Source organism: Tursiops truncatus, chromosome 5 (assembly GCF_011762595.2).
Source record: "Tursiops truncatus isolate mTurTru1 chromosome 5, mTurTru1.mat.Y, whole genome shotgun sequence".
Lineage (NCBI taxonomy): Eukaryota > Metazoa > Chordata > Mammalia > Artiodactyla > Delphinidae > Tursiops > Tursiops truncatus.
Window position 1 is genome coordinate 89240411 of NC_047038.1, and position 20161 is coordinate 89260571.

At 36.9% G+C, this 20161-nt stretch overlaps 1 protein-coding gene across 8 annotated transcripts in view; it reads left to right on the forward strand.

Moving 5' to 3' along the window:
• Window positions 1-20161, forward strand: part of ALB (albumin) — a 144006-nt gene that overhangs the window by 9892 nt on the left and 113953 nt on the right. For 2 of the 8 annotated variants that reach the window (XM_019932706.3, XM_073805331.1), the window contains exon 3: window positions 9135-9184. The exons of the other annotated variants lie outside the window; for them this stretch is intronic. The gene's annotated coding sequence lies outside the window, so the exon portion shown is untranslated. The remainder of the gene's footprint in view (window positions 1-9134; window positions 9185-20161) is intronic. 8 annotated transcript variants of the gene reach the window in all.

Sequence of the window (20161 nt, forward strand, 5' to 3'; positions counted from 1 at the left end):
CATATTCTCAGGGCATTAAATGCCATTTGTATTGAATATATAATGGATATATCAACTTAAGCATTGCAAACTGGCAGCCTATAACCAATAGTGAATATATAATGGATATATCAATTTATTTAAGGCAAGCACTGCAAACTGACAGCCTATAATCAAAACTGGTATATGGACATACTTTTTTTTGTCCTCACAGCATTACAAAGTTATTTGAATTTTGAATGCCTTTACACAAGATAATGCTGTCTTCCAATTCCTCATAGTTTCCACAATTTTTTTTCTCTTATGCACAGTATTATTCCGTTATACTTGTCCCTAACCTGTTTTTATTTTGTTGTTGCTATTGTTTCTGTGTGTTTTTTTTTTGAATTTGAGTTGAAAACGGACAATTTATGCAAAATTAGAATGGATTTTCATTCATTCACCAAGTATTTGTTGCCTACCCACTATGCACCATGCACTATGTTAGGCAAGAAAATGGTGAGCAACACAAACATGGGCCCTTATACCTTGAAAAATATAGTCTAGTGTGGTGTGAGAGATATACAAATAAAATAACTGCTACAAGGGAAACCTGACCTAGGGACTTGTGTTTTGTTTGGGAGGGCAGAGCTTTCCTGAGGAAGTAAAATTCCTTTTACCTGGTACATCATGTCCACCTTTCAATGAAAAATTACAAGGCGTACTAAAAGGCAAAAAACATAGTTTGAAGAGACTAAACAGTTATCAGAACTATAGTCCTTGCAGGAATGTTGAAATTATCAGACCAGGAATTTAAAAAATCTATGAAGAAATTGATACAGCCACTATGGAAAACAGTATGGATGTTCCTTCAAAAACTAAAAATAGAACTACCATATCACCCAGCAGTCCCACTACTGGGCATATACCCTGAGAAAACCATAATTCAAAAAGACACATGCACCCCAATGTTCATTGCAGCACTATTTACAATAGCCAGGACACAGAAGCAGCCTAGATGTCCATCAGCAGATGAATGGATAAAGAAGATGTGGCACATATATACAATGGAATATTACTCAGCCATAAAAAGGAACGAAATTGGGTCATTTGTAGAGATGTGGATGGACCTACAGAGTGTCATACAGAGTGAAGTAAATCAGAGAAAAACAAATATTGTATATTAACACATATATGTGGAATCTAGAAAAATGGTATAGATGATCTTATTTGCAAAGCAGAAATACAGACACAGACGTAGAGCATAAATGTATGGATACCAAGGTGGAAACGGTGGGGTGGGAGGAATTGGGAGATTGGGATTGACACATATACACTATCGATACTACATATAAAATACACAACTAATAAGAACATACTGTATAGCACAGGGAACTTAATGTACTGTGGTGACCTAAATGGAAAGAAAATCCAAAAAAGAGGGGATATATGTATTTGTGTAGCTGATTCATTTTGCTGTACAGTAGAAACTAACACAACTTTGTAAAGCGACTATATTCCAATAAAAATTAATTAAAAATAAATAAAAATAAAAATCTATGATGAATGTGCTAAAGGCTTTCTTGGGCAAAGTAGACAACACATGAGAACAGATGGATAATGTAAGCAGAGAGATGAAAATTCTATGAAAGAATCAAAAAGAAACAGAAGAGATCAGAAACTAACAGAAATAAAGAATGTCTTTGTTGGACTCAGTAGGAGACTGGACACAGCTGAGGAGAGAATCTCTGAACCTGAGGATATAACAATAGAAACTCCCAAAACTGAAAAGCAAAGAGAAAAAAACTGAAAAAAAAAAAACCATCCCAGACTATCCAAGAACTGTGGGAGAACTACAAAAGAGTAATATGAATGTAATGGGAATACCAGAAGGAAAAGAAAGCAGGCAATAGAAACAATATTTGAAGCAATAATGACTGAGGACTTCCCCCAAATTAATGTCAGACACCAAACTACAGATCCGAAACATTCAGAGAACACTAAGCAGATAAATGCCAAAACAAAACGTACACACACACATACACACACACACAAAACCAAAAACAAAACAAAAAAATTACACTTAGGCATATCATATTCAAACTTAAGAAAATCAGAGGTTAAAGAAAAAATCTTGAAAGAAGCCAGAGGGAAAAAATAGCTTACCCATAGAGGAGCAAAGATAAGAATTGCATTTAACTTCTCCTCAGAAACCATGCAAGCAAAAGGAGAGTGAAGTTAAATATTTAAAGCATTGAGAGGAAAAAAACACCAACCTAGATTTCTGTACCCCACAAAATTATCATTCAAGTGAAGGAGAAACACTTTCTTAGACAAACAAAAATTGAGGGAATTTGTGGCCAGTAGACCTGCCTTGTAAGAATTGTTTTAAAAAGTTCTTCAGAGAGAAGGAAAATAATATGTTAATAATATAGGTGACTTCAACTTGACAGGCAGGCACCTTTCTGGTTTTGGGAGGACCAGTAGCTCCTCTGGTGGCCTTATTCTGAGGTGTGGCTTTAGGTTGTAATTCTGGAAGCTCACCTAAAATCCATTTCATCTGTCCATCAAAATAATTCTATAAGCTATTTAATGTCCTATAATATATCCCTTTCTGCTTAAAGCACAGTATATTCTACTCTCTTCAACTTAACTCTGACCAATAGAGTAGTACCAGAGTGGCTATAGACAACATCCTCAAGAAAATGTGAACTTGTGATTGGTTATCTGACCTGAGTGGGTTTTAAACAAGCAAGAATCCTTTTGGCGTCAGTAAGTGGGACTCAGGAAATCTGTTGCTTAGATGCTCACTTGTGATTGCCTGGAATGTAGTGCCTACTGATGTCAAGACTTTGGCAAACCATGTGAATATAATGAGAATGAGGAATACAGGTTTGTGGAGTGGATTGTCTGCTTTTAACTATACCAAACAAAGCTTAAATGAAGACTGTGACAAATCCAGGATTTTAAATTCCAGGCTCCAGGCATGATTAGAGTTTTAGGGAGCTTCTATAATTGCCCTAAAAGAAACTTGCATCTTTAGGTCCAGAGCAATCATATCTGAAAATAAGATGTAGAGTCTCATCTTCCAAATTGCAGGATTAAAATGAAGGTTGGATTTACAGTATTTCCGGGGCTTATATATAAAAATCAGGGACTATTTGGGATACAGTGAGACCCTGAGAACATTTGGGTGAACTGAGATAACCCTGAGGTTCATAAAACATCAAACCTCACCATGTATTCTTTACCAGCATGCCCTCTTCCCTTTATGTTAAGAGCGTCCTCTCCGTGCCTGAAATCTCTGTAGCAACCCCACTTGAGGGAGCTACCACATGCCATATCTCTACCACTTCTTGGATCCAGACCAGATCTATAACTAGAGTCATAATCCATTAAGAGGTCTATGTGTAACAGTGGCAAGCTTTTGATATGCTCCAGAAAACTGGAAATACATATAAAGATGAAAAAAGAATACAAGTTTAGATAGAGTCAAACTTATTGATATAGGATTCTCAATTCCATGTGGTTATAACTATTTTAGATGTAGTCACTTTGGAGTGATTATAATCATTTGTTTGCTTGACTGACTGAAATGTATTTTTGCTGGTGGACAATGTTAAGTGGATTTGAGATATCAGAAGTTCCTTAGCAAAACGTAGAGTAAGGGATAGAAAGATTTAAGGAGAAAGGAAAACTTGAGTGATTTATCATGTTCACTCTTTCTCCTACTTTCCATTGTCTCCCAGAAGAGCCCAGAGGATACTCCCTTCATCAAGATATTGAGAAGGTAGTGACAGAAGTGTCAGTACTCTTGAAAAGCTCAACACTCTAGTTTCCATCATCTAAAGTCTGGGGAAAAGTGGGGGGTTACAAATACTATTGAAAAAGGCTCTCTGATTTTAATAGAAATGGTGTAATCCTATAGTAGTACAGACCAATTTATTGCATTTAAGCAACAGAGGCAAGGTAGGTGTGATTGCCGTAACTGTAAGACTACAGTAGAATTCAGAATGAAAGGCCTTTGGTAATGGCAAATTGACCATGAAGCTCCTTAGGACTTAAATAGATAGGCAGCTTACAAGAATAGTCAGGGTTACCACATCGCACGTAGCTCTTAGCAACATTTACATTGTAGTCTATATAGATGGTATCTCCTGGAGTACAAGACCTACTACAGTGAGAATTGTGCACCCTTGAATTGTGCAAAATGGTGGCCTGGATATAACTTAAAACATACTGAAAATTGAAGCTTCTTACCTAATCTCCAAACCTGAGTCATTATACAGTCCCTAAGAACCCCAAAAAATGGTCACATGAAGAAGATAAACGCATCACAGGTACATGCTGCAAATGTTTCTCCTTACTTTCTTTAAGGGACCCATGGATATTTGCTGATGCTTGGCCCCATTTCTTTAACCCTATCTCTAGCCACATCCTTGCTATGTCCTTACCATAGCCAGAGTGTATTTTCCTGCTTCCTCACTTTGGGCCCAGCAATATGATTTGTTTTAGCCAGGTCATATAGATGGAAGTAACGTTGTGTCATTTGTACATGTCTGCTTGACTTCTTGCCTCTCTATTGCTGTCATGAGAACACATCCTAGCTAGTTCACATATTCAAGGAAAAAGAGATAGTGGAACAGACCCACACCAGCAAACTTGCACCTCAGCTAAACTTAAGATATGTGAATAAGCCCAGCTGCGATGAACAGAGCTACCAGTAAAAATGAAGAGCAACACCCAGGGGGCCTCTTTGGGTTTTTAAGGATAACATAATGGCATTTGTGTATACTTCTTTAACGTATCTAATCCAGTCTAGGGTAGCTGACCCACCAATGTGAACAAGAACAAATAATTGTTGTTAACCACTGACTTTGGGGAAATTTTGTTATGTAGCAATAGCTGATCAATACTTGGAAGCTATTCATTGAGAAAAGGGAATACCCAGGAATTACTGGACACTGACTCTTAGCATACTTGAATCCCCAGGACTTGGAGTGCCACTGTGATCCACCAATTAGAATTGTTACTTATGGAAGTAAGGTAAAGCTGCATTCCTGGGAAAATTGCATGATTAGTGCCACCATAAAAGACTTGAAAGATGTAGTGGCAATGATTTCTTTCTATTCACTTTTATGTGTCCTCTTTTGCCTATGTAGAACAGATGAGTCTTGGAGAATAGCAGTGGATTACTGTAAATATAATCAGGTAGTGACTCTAGTTACAGCTGCTGTTCCAGACATGCTCTCTTTGTTTGTTTTGTTTTGTTTTTGTTTTTGTTTTTTTTTTTTGCGGTACGCGGGCTTCTCACTGTTGTGACCTCTCCTGTTGCGGAGCCCAGGCTCTGGACACGCAGGCTCAGTGGCCATGGCTCACGGGCCCAGGCACTCCACGGCATGTGGGATCTTCCCGGACCAGGGCACAAACCTGCGTCCCCTGAATCGGCAGGCGGACTCTCGACCACTGCGCCACCAGGGAAGCCCCAGACATGCTCTATTTAATAAAGCAAATCAACATAGCCTCTATCAGTTATAATATAACTATTAATCTGGCAATTGTTTTTTTCCTTCTATCTCAGTAAGAAGAGGACTCCAAAAGAGTGTTTGTTTTTACCTTGAAGGAGCACAAATATACTTTCATTGATCTGTTTCAGCTCTCTAGCTCTGGGTTACATTCTAGCCTGCACAGACCTTTACTATCTCACTATCTCATAATCCTACATAACAACACACTGGCCAACTACTTTGATGATATACTCATAGTAATGGGTGACTGGATTTCAGGGAGTGGGAGGTAAACTCCAGTGAAAATACAGGTAACTGTGACCTCACTGAAATTTCTGAGAGTCAGGTGGTCTCAGCATCTCAGGATATTCCCTCCAGCACAATAGGAAGAGTGGTGCACCTTTTCCCCATATAACTAAGAAAGCACTTGATGAGCCTCTTTGAGTTTTATAAGTAGAGTATACTACATTTGGATGTGCTACTCCAATCTATTTAATGAGTTACCAACTTTGAAATATCCTCAAAGCAAGAGAACTTTCTAGCTGGTCTAGGCTGTAGATTAAGGTTCTATAACAGATTTAGAGTCTATAACAGATCAAGATGCTGTTTGGAGCCAGGAGAAGAATCATGGTGTAGCCTACTAGGGCTTTGAATCAGTGCCATATAATCAACTATTCTCTTTTGGAATATTCCTGGGCTTGTCCTGTGAGCCTTAGTAGAGACTAAACACCTTACCATGAGAATTTAAGCCCGTGAAGTCTGGGATGACCATCACCAACTGGGTTTTATCTAACCTAACAAACCCAAACCATAAAGCTGTATATAACCAGAATCACTTTAACATCAACTGGAAATGACATATAGAAGATTGGAGTCACTGAAGCCACTGGTAAATGACATGACCAAGTAGGTGCCTCACATTACCAGATGCCTACTCTGTCTACATTGCCACCATTCTATCAACCCACACTTGTGACCACATAGGGAATTCTCTATGACTAGTTGACTCAGGAAGAACAAATTCAGTCCTGGTTTGCAGATGGTTCTGGAAAATTAGCTGGCCCCTGCCAGAAGCAGATTGCTATAGCATTACAATCTCACTCAAAGGTAACTCCAAGGGGGAAGAACTTTAATCAGTGTGTGTCATTTTCAATCTGGAAAAGCAGTGTACTTTTTCTATTTATGGGTAGTGGTTAGTGGTCTGGCTGGACATACAGGGACATGGGAAAAATAAGACCGAAGGATTAAGGGATAAGTACATTTGTACGTACGTAGATGGTAAGTACGTAGATGGACCTCCTGTAATGTTAACAGAGTGTGAGCATATTTATATCTCATGTAAATGCTAACAACAGTAGCAGCAGCAGCAGCAAAAGAGGTCACCTCTGCAGGGGAGGCTTATCATTAATCAGGTAGCCAATGTGACCTCTTACGTGGCTACTAGTTAGCCTCTTTCTCCAGCTAGTCATTGCTTGGTCAATGGTTCCCTGAACAAAGTATGATGACAGAGATAGAAGTCATTTATGATCTCAGAAAAACATGGACTTCTCTTCCAGAGGGCTGATCTATCTACTGCTATAGTTGAGAGCCTAATCTTCCAGCAGCAGAAAGCCAATGCTGAGCACTTGAAACAACACCATACACCAGGGGGACCAGTCAGCCACCTGGTGGCAGGTTGATTATATTAGACTTTGTCTATATATAGGTGGAATCAATTTGTCTTCATAGAATGGATCACTATTGTGCAGCTATATTTGTTTTTCTTGCCTGCCATACTTCCTGTAGCAATGCTATTTATAAAATGATAGAATGGCTTATTCAGCATTAGAGAATCTCATACAACATTGCATCTGTCCAAAGAACTAATTTTAATGTAGATGAACTAAAGCAAAAGAATAACAACCATTAACAACCATGTGGCCACTGTTTTTAAATGGTTTATAAATCCATGTGATTACTGAACTATAAAGCAATGACTTTATAGGATGGTGGGATGGTCTATTGAAGAACTCAGTTATGATGTAAGAAGCAAGTTGGGAAGTACTGTCTTAAAGGATTCAGATACTCATTCTAATAACAGAACACATTGGTCTGAGAACAAAGTGGTTGCAGTGGAATGGCACAAGTCACTCTTAGACCTAACGACAACAAATTTATGTTGTCCAGACTGAGACACTTTTAATAATTGAAATAGAGGGACTTCCCCCGTGGTCCAGTGGTTAAGACTTCGCCTTCCAATGCAGGGGGTGCCGATTCAATCCCTGGTCGGGGAGATGAGATCCTGCATGCCTCACGACCAAAAAACCAAAACATAAAACAGAAACAATATTGTAACAAATTCAATAAAGACTTTAAAATTGTCCACATCAAAAAAATCTTTTAAAAAAATTGAAGTAGAGCATTAAACAATTAAACTTACATAATATTTAAAAATATGTATTAAACAACAAATTGATTTTGTTATATTGTTGGGCCTATAAAATAGTCTGTTTGAAAACTATTTTCAAAAATAAATCTGGATACACTAGAGAAAATTAAAAACTGCTTAATACTGATTATTAGTGCATTAAAAATAAAAACCATCCGCTTGCTGATGCAGGGGACACGGGTTCGTGGCCCGGTCCGGGAAGATCCCACATGCCGCGGAGCGGCTGGGCCCGTGAGCCGTGGCCACTGAGCCCACGCGTCCAGAGCCTGTGCTCCACAACAGGAGAGGCCACAACAGTGAGAGGCCCGCGTACTGCAAAAAAAATAATAATAATAATAGCAACCAATAATTATTCTATAATATTTATGTATTTTAATCAGTTTCTCAACTATATCTGTCTCATACCATGTATTTTTTCACTTCTGAAAAATGTATTTTTTTCCAGATTCACTGAGATATAATTGACATATAATATTTTGTGAATTTAAGGTGTACAATGGAATGATTTGATGCACATTTATACTGTGAAATGATTGCCACAATAAAGTTAGTTAACACTTCTGTCACCTCACATAATTACCTTCCCTTTTGTGGTGATAGCATTTAAGATCTACTCTCTTTAGCAACTTTCAAGTATAGAACACACTATTGTTAATTATAGTCACCATACTGTACCTTAGATTCAAATAAATTATTCATCTTATAACTGGACGTTTGTATCCTTAAACCAACATCTGCCGATTTCCCCTGGCACCCAGCCCTAGTGAAGAATTTATTTTAACATGGCATTATGTTTGTAATTTTTAATAAAAATATCTCTAAACTTCTTCAACATTGTATTTTACAGTTAATGAATTTTAAATTATTGATGCTCTCAGTTGATTCTTCTGTTGACCTCAGTATTTTTATTTGACTCTTCTGTTCACCTCACTATTTTTATTTGGGATGCTCTCAGTATTTTATATGCTCTTTATATAGGTTAATATAAGTATCTGATAAACTCAGAGCAAATTATGCCAAATGGACTATATTCTCGAGTTGGATTTTGTTTTATTATATGTGTAAATATTTCAGCCCAAATGTTTTCAGATACTGTCTTCCCTGCTTCCACTCATTGTATCCTTTTTAAGACAAATCTCATCAAATAAATGATCTCTATTCATGATTCTTTGAATGTAATATCAAATATAGATGTTGCACAATAATAGGTAAATTCTTAATTTCATTCTGTTCTTCTACAGTATATAAATTTATTCAAGTAAAAATAGAAGCTCCACGAAAGCATCTCCTCGTAAGTCAAGGGTATTTGTTTCTTACTGCTATTGTATTAAATTACCACAAACATGGTGGCTTAAAACAACACAGATTTATCATCTTATAATTCTGGGGGTCAGAAATCTGAAATGGATTTCTCTGGGCTAAAATGTGAAGATGATGTCAGGATTGCATTCTTTTTGCATGCTCTAGGAGAAATTCTGTTTATTTGGCTTTTCTAGCTTCTAGAGTTTGCCTACATTCTTTGGCATGTGGCCTCTTCCTCCACCTTAAAGTGCATTCCTCCAACTTCTGTTTCCATCATCACATCTTCTGGGACTGTTCTGCCTTCCTCTTTCATCTTTTAAGAACCCTTAGATTGGGCTTCCCTGGTGGCGCAGTGGTTGAGAGTCCGCCTGCCGATGTAGGGGACATGGGTTCGTGCCCCGGTCCGGGAAGATCCCACATGCCGCGGAGTGGCTGGGCCCGTGAGCCATGGCCACTGAGCCTGCGCGTCCGGAGCCTATGCTTCGCAACAGGAGAGGCCACAACAGTGAGAGGCCCGCGTACCGCAAAAAAATAAATAAATAAAATAAAAAATAACCCTTAGATTACATTGGGCTCACCTGGATAAGGCAGGATTGTCTCTCCATCTCAAGAGCCTTAACTTAATCACACCTGTCAAGTCCCCTTTGCCATGTAAGGTTACGTATTGCCATGTACAGTTTCCTGAGATTAGGGCATGACCAGGAATATTTTCATAGGATGCGGAAATGGCTGGATCATATTGTAGGTGTATGTTTACCTTCTAATAATGGGTGAAATAATTGAATAAACAATTCACTAAGTAAGATACATGAGTGGCAAATAAGTGCATGAAATGATGCTGTGCTCTATATAGAAATATAATTGATTTTTGTATATGAATCTGATATCCTGAAACATTGCTAAACTTCCTTATTAATTCTAGTAACTTATTTGTACACATCATAGGATTTACTTCACAGAAATCATGTTGTCTGTGAATAAAGGGAGTTATACTTCTTTTCCAGTCTAGATGTTTTAAAATTCTTTTTCTTTCCTAATTCACTGGCTAGAACCAGCAGTACAATGTTGATTAAAAGTGGTAAGATAAACATCCTTTCCCTGTTCCTGATTTTAGAAAGAAAGTATTCAGTCTTTCACTATAAGTATAATGTTAACTGTAGGTTTCTCATATATTTTGTCTATGAGTTTAAGGAAGTTCCCTTCTGTTTCTGGTTTTACGAGAGTTTTTACCAGGCATGTATTTTGTATTTCTCAAATGTTTTTTTCTGTATTTATTGAAATGATCATGTAGTTTTTCTTTCTTAGTCAGTTATTACCCAGAATTACATAGGTTGGTTTTTGAATATTAAAACAATTTTACATTCCTGGGATAAACCCCATTTATGATGTATTATCCGTTTGTATATTATTGTATTTTATTTGATAACATTTTGTTAAGAAGCTTTGCACATATAAGCATGAGATATATTGGTCTGTAGTTTTCTTTTCTTATAATGTAATTTTATGGTTTTGGTATTGAGTAATGTGGTCCTCACAGAATGATTTGGGAAGTATTCCCTCATCAATTTTCTGGAAGAGTTTCGTAGAATTGGTATTATTTCTTGTTTAAATATTTGGTAGAATTTGCCAGTGAAGCTATATGACCCTAGGGTTTTCTTTGTGGGGAGGTTTTTAACTAAAAATTCAATGTCTTTAATAGCTATAGAGTTATTTAGATTATCTGTTTTTTTTTTAAATTTATTTTTGTTTATTTATTTTTGGCTGCGCTGGGTCTTCATTGCTGCATGTGGGCTTTCTCTAGTTGAGGCAAGCGGGCTACTCTTCGTTGCAGTGCGCGGGCTTCTCATTGTAGTGGCTTCTCTTGTTGTGGAGTACAGGCTCTAGACGCACAGGCTTCAGCAGTTGTGGCATGCTGGCTCAGTAGTTGTGGCTCTCAGGCTCTAGAGCACAGGCTCAGTAGTTGTAGCACACGGGCTTAGTTGCTCCGTGGCGTGTGGGATCTTCCCAGACCAGAGCTCGAACCTGTGTCCCCTGCATTGGCAGGCAGATCCCTAACCACTGCACCACCAGAGAGCCCCCTATCTGTTTCCTCTTGAATGAGCTTTGGTAGTTTATGTATTTCAAGGAATTTGTTCATTTTTTGTCCTTCTTCAACTCTGGTAATATTTGCTCTGAAATCTATTTTGTTTGATATTTATATAACCATCCCAGCTTTCTTTTGATTAGTCTTAGCATGGTGTGGTTTTTTCATCCTTTTTTTTTAAACCTATATGTTAACATAGCTGAATCTTGCTTTTTACCCAACCTTACAATCTCCAGTTTTTAAATGAGACTATTTAGACCATTTACATTTAATGTGATCATTGGAATGTTTGAATTTAAATATATGGTCTGGGTATTTGTTTTCTGTTAGTCCATCTGTTCTTTCTTCCCATTTTCCTATTTTTCTACTTTTTTAGAGCAATTATACAATTTTTATTTCATTTTATATCCTTTGTCAGCTTATTAGCTGTAACTCTTTATTATTCACAATAAAGAGATACAGAGTTTTAGTTGTTGATATAGGGTTTATATTATACGTCTTTAACTTAACACATTGTACCTTCAAATGTTATTATATTCTTTAATGTATAGTGTAAAAATCTTTAATAGAAGTAATAGATAATAGGTGTAATAGAAGTATAGTTGTATTTTCCCTTTCTGGCCTTTTTACAATTTTTGCCTTACATTTTACTTCTACATATTTTATAAACCTCACAGGGACTTCCCTAGCAGTCCACTGGTTAAGACTCCACACTTCCACTGTACGGGGCATGGGTTCAATCCCTGGTCGGGGAACAAAGATCCCGCATATCATACGGTGTGGCCAAAAATAAGTAAATAAATAAATAAACAAATAAACCTCACAATATGTCTTTTTAAGGAGTCAGTTATCTATTAAAGGCATTTAAATAAGAAAATTCTTGTTTTCTTTTTTTCAGCTTTACTGAAGTATGATTAACAAAAATTTAATATCCTTAAGATGTACAATATGTTTTTATAAACACTTACATTGAAAGATGATTACCACAATCAAGCTAATTAACATATCAATTAACTCACACAGGTATCTTTTTTTGTGTGTGCTGAGAACACTTAAGAACTACTCTATTTCTTTTTCTTCTCTGATTGCTGTGGCTAAGCCTTCCAAAACTATGTTGAATAATAGTGGTGAGAGTGGGCAACCTTGTCTTGTTCCTGATCTTAGTGGAAATGGTTTCAGTTTTTCACCATTGAGGACGATGTTCGCTGTGGGTTTGTCATATATGGCCTTTATTATGTTGAGAAAAATTCCCCCTATGCCTACTTTCTGCAGGGTTTTTATCATAAATGGGTGTTGAATTTTGTTGAAAGCTTTCTCTGCATCTATTGAGAAGATCCTGTGGTTTTTCTCCTTCAGTTTGTTAATATGGTGTATCACGTTGATTGATTTGCATATATTGAAGAATCTTGCATTCCTGGAATAAACCCCACTTGATCATGGTGTATGATCATTTTATTGTGCTGTTGGATTCTGTTTGCTAGTATTTTGTTGAGGATTTTTGCATCTATGTTTATCAGTGATATTGGCCTGTAGTTTTCTTCTTTGTGACATCTTTGTCTGGTTTTGGTATCAGGGTGATGGTGGCCTCGTAGAATGAATTTGGGAGTGTTCCTCCCTCTGCTATATTTTGGAAGAGTTTGAGAAGGATAGGTGTTAGCTCTTCTCTAAATGTGTGATAGAATTTGCCTGTGAAGCCATCTGGTCCTGGACTTTTGTTTGTTGGAAGATTTTTAATCACCGTTTCAATTTCAGTGCTTATGATTGGTCTGTTCATATTTTCTATTTCTTCCTGGTTCAGTATCAGCAGGTTGTGCATTTCTAAGAATTTGTCCATTTCTTCCCAGGTTGTCCATTTTATTGGCATAGGGTTGCTTGTAGTAATCTCTCATGATCCTCTGTATTTCTGCAGTGTCAGTTGTTACTTCTCCTTTTTCATTTCTAATTCTATTGATTTGAATCTTCTCCCTTTTTGTCTTGATGAGTCTGGCTAATGGTTTATCAATTTTGTTTATCTTCTCAAAGAACCAGCTTTTAGTTTTATTGATCTTCGCTATCGTTTCCTTCATTTCTTTTTCATTTATTTCTGATCTGATCTTTATGATTTCTTTCCGTCTGCTAACTTTGGGGTTTTTTTGTTCTTCTTTCTCTAATTGCTTTAGGTGCAAGGTTAGGTTGTTTATTTGAGATGTTTCCTGTTTCTTAAGGTAGGATTGTATTGCTATAAACTTCCCTCTTAGAACTGCTTTTGCTGCATCCCATAGGTTTTGGGTCACCGTGTCTCCATTGTCAGTTGTTTCCAGGTATTTTTTGATTTCCTCTTTGATTTCTTCAGTGATCACTTGGTTATTAAGTAGTGTATTGTTTAGCCTCCCTGTGTTTGTACTTTTTTACAGATCTTTTCCTGTAATTGATATCTAGTCTCATAGCACTGTGGTCAGAAAAGATAAAAGGAATCCAAATTGGAAAAGAAGAAGTAAAGCTGCCACTGTTTGCAGATGACATGATACTCTACATAGAGAATCCTAAAGATGCTACCAGAAAACTACTAGAGCTAATCAATGAATTTGGTAAAGTAGCAGGATACAAAATTAATGCACAGAAATCTCTGGCATTCCTATACACTAATGATGAAAAATCTGAAAGTGAAATTAAGAAAACACTCCCAGGCTTCCCTGGTGGTGCAGTGGTTGAGAGTCCGCCTGCCGATGCAGGGGACACGGGTTTGTGCCCCGGTCAGGGAGGATCCCATATGCCACGGAGCGGCTGGGCCTGTGAGCCATAGCTGCTGAGCCTGCGCGTCCGGAGCCTGTGCTCTGCAGTGGGAGAGGCCACAACAGTGAGAGGCCCGCGTATCGCAAAAAAAAAGAAAACACTCCCATTTACCATTGCAAGAATAAGAATAAAATATCTAGGAATAAACCTACCTAAGGAGACAAAAGACCTGTATGCAGAAAATTATAAGACACTGATGAAAGAAATTAAAGATGATACAAACAGATGGAGAGATATACCATGTTCTTGGATTGGAAGAATCAACATTGTGAAAATGACTCTACTACCGAAAGCAATCTACAGGTTCAATGCAATCCCTATCAAACTACCACTGGCATTTTTCACAGAACTAGAACAAATAATTTCACAATTTGTATGGAAACACAAAAGACCCCGAATAGCCAAAGTAATCTTGAGAACAAAATATGGAGCTGGAGGAATCAGGCTCCCTGACTTCGGACTATACTAGAAAGCTACAGTAATTAAGACAGTATGGTACTGGCACAAAAACAGAAATATAGATCAGTGGAACAGGATAGAAAGCCCAGAGATAAACCCATGCACATATGGTCACCTTATCTTTGATAAAGGAGGCCAGAATATACAGTGGAGAAAAGACAGCCTCTTCAATAAATGGTGCTGGGAAAACTGGACAGGTACATGTAAAAGTGTGAGATTAGAACACTCCCTAACACCATACACAAAAATAAGCTCAAAATGGATTAAAGACCTAAATGTAAAGCCAGAAACTATCAAACTCTTAGAGGAAAACATAGGCAGAACACTCTATGACATAAATCACAGCAAGATCCTTTTTGATCCACCTCCTAGGGTAATGGAAATAAAAACAAAAATAAACAAATGGGACCTAATGAAACTTAAAAGCTTCTGCACAGCAAAGGAAACCATAAACAAAACCAAAAGAGAACCCTCAGAATGGAAGAAAATATTTGCAAATGAAGCAACTGACAAAGGATTAATCTCCAAAATTTACAAGCAGCTCATGCAGCTTAATAACAAAAAAACAAACAACCCAATCCAAAAATGGGCAGAAGACCTCAATAGACATTTCGCCAAAGAAGATGTACAGATTGCCAACAAATGCATGAAAGAATTCTCAACATCATTAATCATTAGAGAAATGCAAATCAAAACTGCAATGAGATATCATCTCACACCAGTCAGAATGGCCATCATCAAAAAATCTAGAAACAATAAATGCTGGAGAGAGTGTGTAGAAAAGGGAACACTCTTGCACTGTTGGTGGGAATGTAAATTGATACAGCCACTATGGAGAACAGTATGGAGCTTCCTTAAAAAACTACAAATAGAACTACCATATGACCCAGCAATCCCACTACTGGGCTTAGACCCTGAGCAAACCATAATTCAAAAAGAGTCATGTACCAATATGTTAATTGCAGCTCTATTTACAATAGCCAGGACATGGAAGCAACCTAAGTGTCCATCAACAGATGAATGGATAAAGAAGATGTGGCACATATATACAATGGAATATTACTCAGCCATGAGAAGAAACGAAGTTGAGTTATTTGTAGTGAGTTGGATGGACCTAGAGTCTGTCATACAGAGTGAAGTAAGTCAGAAGGAGAGAAACAAATACTGTATGCTAACACATATGTATGGAATCTAAGAAAAAAAAAAAAAGGTCATGAAGACCCTAGGGGTAAGATGGGAATGAAGACACAGAGCTACTAGAGAATGGACTTGAGGATTTGGGGAGGGGGTAGGGTAAGCTGTGACTAAGTGAGAGAGTGGCATGGACATATATACACTACCAAACGTAAAATAGATAGCTAGTCGGAAGCAGCCGCATAGCACAGGGAGATTAGCTGTGCTAATCTGTGACCACCTAGAGGGGTGGGATAGGGAGGATGGGAGGGAGGGAGATGCAAGAGGGAAGAGATATGGGAACGTATGTATATGTATAACTGATTCACTTTGTTATAAAGCAGAAACTAACACACTGTTGTAAAGCAATTATACTCCAATAAAGATGTTAAAAAAAAGAACTACTCTATTAGCAAATTTTAAGTATGTAATACATTAACTCTAGTCACCATGCTGAACATTAGGTCTCCAGGACTTATTTGTCTTATAACTAAAAGTTTGTATCCTTTGACAAACATCTTCCCTTTTCCCTCAACACCTGCTAACTACCATTCTACTCTTTATTACTATGAGTTCAACATTTTTTTAGATTCCTTCTATAAGTGAGATCATGCAATATTGGTCTATCTGTGTCTGGCTTATTTCACTTAGCATAATGTCCTCCAGGTTCATCCATGTTATTACAATGCAATTTCTATGCTTACTTCAGGCAGAAGGGTAAATCTAATACTGGTTACTTGTCTTGCCAAGGAGCAAAAGTCCAAAGTGACTTTTTTAAAAAGCAGAAAGCTTTCATATTATGTTCCTCACAAAATCTGTCAATAACTTCTCTCTGTTCATAGGATAAAGTCCACAATCCTTGGCAAGGTCTTCAAAATCTGGCTGCTTCTAGCTCATCTTGTGCCATCTCCTTACTCTTTCTGTTTCAACCACACAAGCCTTCTTTCCGTTGTGGAAACTCAGCAGCTGCTTCTGTCTCTCCTCCCCCAGGCTTTACCCTATATTTTGTGCACCCCTTTTTCACCTAGCTAATTCATATGTGTAGTTCAAAATTTGCTTTGAATGTCATTTTTTTCAGGGAAACTGTTCTTGGCTTCTATCAGTTAGTTATGTTTTTATTGTTGTCCCCATAGGCTTAGAGATCAAGATTAATATCAAGGAGATACTCTGTAATTCATCAAGGTGTATGTTAAATTACTTCTGAGGGTGTTTCTAATTGTAAGTTTCTATGATTGGATATAACACATGTTCTTTATTTCTTCCAGTTTTATTGATATATAATTAACATACAACACTGTATACATTTAAGGTGTTCAGCACAATGATTTGACTTGCATACATCATGAAATGATTACCACAGTTAAGTCTAGTGAACATCCATTATCTCACATAGATACAAAATAAAAGATAAAGAAAAAAATTTTCCTTGTGATAAGAATTCTTAGGATTTACTCTCTTGACAACTTTTCATATATCACATACAGCAGTGTTAATTATATTAATCATGTTGACATTGCATCCCTGGTACTTGTCTGTCTTATGACTGGGAGCTTGTAACTTTGACCATCTTCATTCAATTTCCCCTCCCCCTCTGCCCCTAGTAACTATAAATCTAATCACTTTTTCTGGGCTTGTTTGTTTGTTTTCTTTGTGAAGTATAATTGACACTGTGTTAGCTCCTGATGCACACATAGTGATTCAGTATTTCTATACATTACAACATGATCACCATGATAAGCCGAGTTACCATACAAAAATATTGTATTATAATTGACTATATTCCCCACACTGCCCATTTCAGCCCCATCACTCATTTATTTTATAAGTGGAAGTTTGTACCATTCAATCTCCCTCACTTATTTCACTCATCCCCTCAGCCCCTCTGTCCTCTGTATCTATGACTCTGTTTCTTTTTGGTTATTGGTCCATTTATTTTGTTTTTTAGATTCCACATATAAGCAATAACATACCATATTTGCCTTTATTTGACTGACTTATTCCACTAAGCAAAATACCCTCCAGGTCCATCCATCTTGTTGCGAATGGCATAATTCATTTTTTAATGTCTGAGTAATATTCCATTGTGTATAGATACCACATCTTCTTTATCCATTCATCTATCAGTGGGCACTTAGATTTCTTCCATATCTTGGCTATTGAAAATAATGCAATGAACATAGGGATGCATATATCTTTTTGAATTAGTATTTTTGTTTTCTTCAAAAAAATACCCAGAAGGGGAATTGCTGTATTGTATGTTAGTTCTATTTTTAATTTTTTGAGGAAGCTATATACTGTTTTCCATAGTGAATGTACCAATTTACATTCCCACCAACAGCGTACAAGGGTTCCCTTTTTTCAACATCCATGCCAACACTTGTAATTTGTTGTCTTTTTGATAATACCCATTCTGACAGGTGTGAGGTGATATCTTATTGTGGTTTGATTTGCATTTCCCTAATGATTAGCAATGTTGAGCATTTTTTCACATGTCTGTTGGCCAACTGTTTGTCTTCTTTGGAAAAATGGCTATCAGGTCCTCTGCTTATTTTTTAATCAAATTGTTTGTTGTTTTGATGTTGAGTTGAATGAGTTCTTTTATATCTTGGATATTAACTCCTTACTAGACAGCACTGTTTGCAAATATCTTGTCCTATTCAGTAGGTGACCTTTTCATTTTGTTGATATTTTCCTTTGTTGTGCAAAAGTGTTTTAGTTTGATGTAGTACCATTTGTTTTGTGTCCCTTGCCTGAGGAAACAAATCCAAAAAAAATGTATCCCTAAACTTCATGTCAGAGTATGTAATGCCTATGTTTTCCTTTAGGAGTTTTATAGTTTCCGGTCTTAAATTTAAGACTTTAATTTGTTTTGAATTTATTTTTCTATATGATGTGAGAAAGTAGTCCAGTTTGATTCTTTTGCATGTAGCTGTGCAGTTTTCCCAACACCACTTACTGAAGAGGCTTTCTATTCCCCATTGCATATTCTTGCTTCCTTTGTCATAGATTAATCACCCATATAACTGTGGGTTTATTTCTGGCCTCTCTATTCATCTATGTGTCTGTTTTTGTGCCAGTATCATACTGTTTTGATTACTGTGGCTTTGTTGTATGGTTTGAAATCAGGGTGCATGATTACCTCCAGCTTTGTTCTTTCTCAAGATTGTTTTGTCTATCTGGAGGCCTTTTGTTGTTCTCTACAAATTTTAGAATTACTTGTTCTAGTTCTGTGAAAAACGTCATTAGCATTTTGGTAGAGATTGCACTGAATCTGTAGATTGCCTTGAGTATTATGGTCATTTTGACAATATTAATTCTTCCAATCCATGTTCATGGTATATCTTTCCATTTGTTTGTGTTGTCTATAATTTCTTTCATTAGTATCTTACAATTTTCAGAATATAGGTCTTCTGACTCCTTTGTTAAGTTTATCCCAAGATATTTTATTCTTTTTGATGCAATAGTAAATGTGATTCTTTTCTTAATTTCTCTTTCTGACCGTTCATTGTTAGTGTACAGAAAGGCAACAGATTTTTGAATATGTAAATTTTGTATCCTGTAACTTTACTGAATTCATTTATTAGTTCTAATAGTTTTTTGGAGTTGGTTTAGGATTTTCTATATACAGTATCATGTCACCTGCAAACAGTGACAGTCTACATTCTTCCTTTCCAATTTGGATTCCTTTCGTTTGTTTGTTTGTTTTTTCTTGTCCAATTGCTGTGGCTAGGACTTCCAATACTATGTTGAATGAAAATGGCAAGAGTAGGCATCCTTGTCTTGTGCCTGATCTTAGAGGAAATTCTTTCTTTTTCACCACTGAGTATGATGTTGGCTGTAGGTTTGTCAAATATGGCCTTTATTATGTTATATTCCCTCTATACCAACTTTTATGGGAGTTTTTATCATAAACGGACATTGAATTTTGTCAAAAGGTTTTCCTACATTTATTGAGGTGATCATATGATTTTTATTCCTCAATTTGTTAATGTGCTTTATCACATTGACTGATTTTTGGATATTGATCATTGTGTGTAATACTTTCAATGTATGGTTGAATTCGATTTGCTAATATTTTGTTTAGGATTTTTGAATCTATGTTCATCAGTGTCATTGGGCTGTAATTTTATTTTTTGTGGTGACTTTGGTTTTGGTGTCAGGGTGATGCTGGCTTTATAGAATAAGTTTGGAAGTGTTCCTTTCTCTTCGATTTTTTTGGAATAGTTTGGAAAAATAGGTGTGAAATCTTTTGTAAATATTTGGTAGAACTCGGACTGCCCTGGTGGAACAGTGGTTAAGAATTCGCCTCCCAATGCAGGGGACATGGGTTCTAACCCTGGTCCGGGAAGATCCCACATGCTGTGGAGCAACTAAGCCCGTGCACCACAACTACTGAGCCTGTGCTCTAAAGCCCATGAGCCACAACTACTGAAGCCCACGCACCTTAAAGCCTGTGCTCCAACAAAAAAAAAGCCACCA